Source organism: Oncorhynchus mykiss, chromosome 2 (assembly GCF_057628025.1).
Source record: "Oncorhynchus mykiss isolate SJ-2025 chromosome 2, ASM5762802v1, whole genome shotgun sequence".
Classification (NCBI taxonomy): Eukaryota; Metazoa; Chordata; class Actinopteri; order Salmoniformes; family Salmonidae; genus Oncorhynchus; species Oncorhynchus mykiss.
Genome location: NC_143023.1, coordinates 57,108,157 through 57,113,409, shown reverse-complemented (window position 1 = coordinate 57,113,409; position 5,253 = coordinate 57,108,157). Strand labels below are relative to the sequence as shown.

The window sequence follows — 5,253 nt, the reverse complement described above, 5'->3', positions numbered from 1 at the left end:
CCTTATCAAGCTGAAGACAATACACTCATTTATCACTCCAAAAAAAAAGGTGTCATGAGTGACTGCACCACAAACATCTTTCCAGGGTGTTGATGCAACTTCTTCCCAATCCAGTTCCACCTCAAAAAGCACAAGAAAAAGGATTTCCGACACCCATCATCTCAGATTGCACTGAAATGGTTTCTGTAATTTGTAACATTTTGAAATATAAGTTGATCTCTGAGAAATTAAGGTAATGGATTGCACCCAAATTGGCCATTTTAATTTATAGGATTCAGTACCTACTTTGGACCAAACTTCTTCCTACCAATGACTAAGACATGAGCACACCCCACACCCATGCAAATTCCACCCCAGTCAATCAATCACACTTATTTATGAAGCCCTTTTTACATCAGCAGATTAGCCAAAAACCCAAAACAGAAAGCACTGCAGATGTAGAAGCACAGTGGCTAGGGAAAACTCCCTAGAAAAGGCAGGAACCTGGGATATAATCCCAACCACTTTGCCAAAGCACAGCCCCAACACCACTAAAGGGAAATCAACAGACCACCAACTTAGGCTGAGTATAGCCCACGAAGATCTCCTCCACCGCACAAGCCAGAGGGGGAGCAAAACCAGACAGGAAGATCAAGTTAGTGGCTCAACCCACTCAAGTCGACCATAGCAGGGAAAAACCCTGGCACGACGTGACGCATCCCTCCTAGGGATGGCATGGAAGAGTATTAGTGAACCCCATAATTGGGCTCTGAGTGGCGCAGGGGTCTAAGGCACTGCATCTCAGTGCAAGAGGTGTAACTACAGTCCCAGGTTAGATTCCAGGCTGTATCACATCAGGCCATGATTGGGAGTCCCATAGGGGGGCACACAATTGGCCCAGGGTCGTACGGGTTTTGCCGCGGTAGGCCGTCATTGGAAATAATAATTTGTTCTTAACTGACTTGCCTAGTTATATAATGGTAAAAAAAAAAATAGGTCAGAGGCAGAGACTCCCAGTGAAAAGAGGGGAACCGGCCAGGCAGAGACAGAAAGGGTGGTTCGTCACTCCAGTGCCTTGCCGGTCACCTTTGCACCCCTGGGCCAGACTACACTCAATCAAGGGACCTATTGAAGAGGTGAGTTTTCAGTAAAGACAAAGGTTGAGACTGAGTCTGCGTCTCTCACATGGATAGGCAGACCATTCCATAAAAATTGGGCTTTTGGAAAGCCAAAACTCCAGCTACTTAGAAATTCTTGGGACTTGTAGGTATGTACGGCAGGACCAAATCAGAGAGGTAGAAGCAAGTCCATGTAACGCTTTGTAGGTTAGCAATAAAACCTTGAAATCAGACCTAGCCTTATCAGGAAGCTAGTTAAGGGTAGCCAGTAGAGAGGCTGGCACTGGAGCAATATGATCACATTTTTGGGCTCTAGTCAAGATTCTAGCAGCCATATTTAGCACTGACTGAACTTTATTTAGTGCTTTATCCGGGTAGCCGGAGAATAGAGCATTTTAATAGTCTAATCTAGAAGTGACAAAAGCATTGAAGTTTCTGGTTTTTGCAATGTTAAGAAGATGGATAAAAGCTGCCCTTGAAATATACTTGATATGTTCGTCAAAAGAGAGATCAGGGTCCAGAGTAACGCTGAGGTCCTTCACAGTCTAATTTGAGATGACTGTACAACCATCAAGATTAATTGTCGGATCAAACAGCAGATCTCTTAGTTTCTTGGGACCTAGAACTAGCATCTCTGTTTGGTCCGAGTTTAAAAGTCAAACGTTTGCCGCCATCCACTTCCTTATGTCTGAAACACAGGCTTCCAGGGAGGGCAATTTCGAAATGTACAACTGTGTGTAGTCCGTGTACTGTAGCAGTAAAAGTTGACACTGTGTTTCCGAATTACATCACCTAAATGGAACCTTGACGAACACCAAAACGTACTATTGATTTGTCAGAGGACAAGCCACCACAGGGACAAACTGATATCTTTCCGACAGATAAGATCTAATCCAGGCAAGAACTTGTCCGTGGAGACCAATTAGGGTTTCCAATCTCTCCAAAAGAATGTGGTGATCGATGGTGTCAAAAGCGGCACTAAGGTCTCGGAGCACGAGGACAGATGCAGAGCCTCGGTCTGATGCCGTTGAAAAGTAATTTACTACCTTCACAAGTGCAGTCTCAGTGCTATGAGGGGGTCTAAAAATAGACGGGAGCGTTTCATATACATTATTTGTCTTCGGGACGGCAGTGAGTTAGTGCGCAACAGCTTTTTCTAAAATTTTTGAGAGGAAAGGGAGTTTCTATATAGGCCGATAGTTTCTGAGTCAAGGTTTGGCTTTTTCGGGAGAGGCTTTATTACTGCCACTTTTAGATTCAAAGAAGACCATCCTCACTTGGGGAATACTGCTTTCCAGTTAGCTTTGCGACAGTATCAAAAATACATTTTGGATAGTTTTTATTCTCCTCATTCAGGTTGAAAAAGTAGGCTGATTGAGCAGCAGTTGAGGGCTCCTCGATATTGCACAGTACTGTCTTTCCAATAACCAGTATACAGTATCAGTTCTCTATGTTTGAAAAGTACTATGAAGCTGTGGCTTGGAGTATTGCTTCTCCATCCCATAAAACTCCATCGCTTACTAGGCATCAATTAGCTAACATAATTTATTTGTTTATTGGGAAGTTTAAATTAATAAGTTAGACACTCATCATACAACTTTGTTAGGTAGGTCATTTGGTTTCCATTTCCAACAAATGTTTCTTCTTCCACAGACTTTCTGGTCTTGGAACTGGTCTTGGAACTGGTCTTGGAACTGGTCTTGGAACTGGTCTTGGAACTCCTGTGTTCAACAGAAACGACTTCTGGTAAACTGTTTGCCACTAGTGGCAATAAATATTGTTGCCACAGGTTTGCCACAGATTGAAATAGAAGAATCTCGAGAGAATTCTCTGGCGAACTGTTTGCTGCTACTACATATGATTGTTGCCGCAGATGCACCACTATTGGCAAACATTTGCAAACCTCTGGCAACATTTTTTTGGCACACTATTTAGTTTGCAGCAAATTTGCCACAACCTTAATTAAGGGACGTTTGCAGCAACACATACAAAAAATGTAAGGGAAACACACCAAGAAAAGACATTGACAGCTCTTGTCTTTGGTAAATGTTTCGTGTCTTTATCCATTATTAAAAGAGATGCGAATGCAAAAGTGATTGTAAAATGGTTATTGATGTAGGGGCTGTTATTTTTTGTACCATAAGTCTTGGACATATGGCAATGCATTCTGTTACATCATTAGAAGTGCAGCTGCACACAATTCCACTGATCAAGGCTGCAATAACGCCTTTCATTCACACAATCTGACAAGCTTTCAAACGAACATTGATTGAGTATAGCATATTTAATTAATGAACTGAGCATGTGAAAGCGTCCAAGGACTTTGAATGAAGAAAGGGAAAATTGCCCTTTTGTCCATTGACCATTTTCCTTTGAAAGTTTCCTTTTTTAAATTGAAATAAAAGGTTTGATGTATAAGTACAGAATTCTAAAGCCTGTCTCACAAAGGCAATGTTTCAACATTTTATTTTATTTCTGTGATTTGCATTTAGCATTTTAGTATCTCCAAGGTTGACCTCTTGTTATTTTAATTACTAGTATTCCTGAACTGAACTTTCTTAACAACTTTTACAGTGGCTTGTTGTGGGCCATTCTATCAAAGCTGAGGATGATTGCTACTGCGTAGTCATGGGGACACTAGACCTACATTTTCCGTTTTTTTTTAACGAGTCACAGCCAAGCATGCCGCAGTCACCCGGGTCAAAATTTGTGAGTAAAAAGGCAGTCACAAAATCATTTCATTTCTGTGGCATTTGTTTTTGTCATTTAATGAAGTTAAATATTTATCCCCAGGCGAGTGAGGCATCCTGGTCTGTGCTGTGATGTGCGACAACGACATAAAGGACTTGGACCTGACTGAATCGATGAACTGATAGTTGTTTATTGTACCGCCACGTCTAGGTGTAACAAAGACAACTAATGAGACAACGCCCTTGGAGAGAGACCAAACCTTCATCAGACGCAAGCTACCTTTTGATGCCTCGTCTGGAAGAGAGAGCCTCTCCGAGAGCGTGTTAGCATGACCAAACCTTCTACTATAATGACCTCATCAGACGCAAGCTACCCTTTGATGCCTCGTCGGAAAGAGAGAGCTTCTCTAAGATGTTTGAAGAGCCTGCCTTTGTAATAATGATTTATAACTCTTGGTCTGAAGCAAAAATTGGCGAGAGGTGAAAAAAAAAAATTGTAATGTACATTAAAAATATTATTTTTTTTATAAAAAAGTAAATTGCGCCTTGAGGGTCCATCTTAAGGAGAGTCTTTCATAAGATCACCCAAGAGCAGAGCATGTGATTATGTCACAGTTCCTCTGTAACCATAAAATAATAAAGGTCAAATCAAAGGCTTTGTAATTAGCATCAGTTTGTGAGTGTGTCAGTGTTTCTCTCTGGCATTGGGCCATATGAACCCGTGTTAGACGAGAGCAGAACTCATGTCTGCCTTTCCTTTTTGGATTTGATTCATTAGACGATAGTGGATTTGGACTCGAGCGGTGTGTTGGAAATCTCATCACATTTCCAAGCGAGGCACCAGGTAAATGCACAAACTGGGGGGGGGGGGGGATTCAGACCGGAAATGTCACTCTCGGTCACGTTCATTAGGGCAAGCAACGGAAAATACTTAAAAAACAATGTGCAACAGAAAACACAAATAGGCGTTTCTAATTGGGAATCCTGGTGGTCCCCACCTTTCAGTCCATTTACTTCCGTTTTGGTGCCTAATGAACACAACCCAGCTCTTTCAAACGCATGCTCCTCTAGAACTCTCCCCTAACTGTGTAGTCAGCACAGGAGAGTCCATTGTAGACGCAGAGCAATACATTAAGGTATCAATCGCATCAAACACATGGAACCCACCTTAGACTCTGTTCCATCCAGCCATTACAATGAGCCTGTCCTTCAATAACTCCTCCAACCAGCCTCCTCTGATACACACATACAGTACACACACACATTCACACACACATGTAACCCCACACACACACTCACACACATACACAACTGATCCTTTCTATTTATCTGGTGTACGACTAACTGTACATCCTATAAAAAACATTGGGAGGGGAAGAAGGGAAATATAAATGATTTTGACTTATTTAAAGAGATTAAGATGGCAAATGGCACAAGTCTGACTTCAAGCAGGCTCATCTCCTGGG

At 42.0% G+C, this 5,253-nt stretch overlaps 1 long non-coding RNA gene across 1 annotated transcript; it reads left to right on the top strand.

Moving 5' to 3' along the window:
- The first annotated feature begins 490 nt into the window (after positions 1-490).
- On the top strand, positions 491-4,453 carry LOC118941077 (uncharacterized). Its single transcript, XR_005037354.2, has 3 exons — positions 491-2,843; positions 3,672-3,806; positions 3,891-4,453. It is a non-coding gene; the product is annotated as an uncharacterized LOC118941077 (long non-coding RNA).
- The last annotated feature ends 800 nt before the right edge of the window (positions 4,454-5,253 follow it).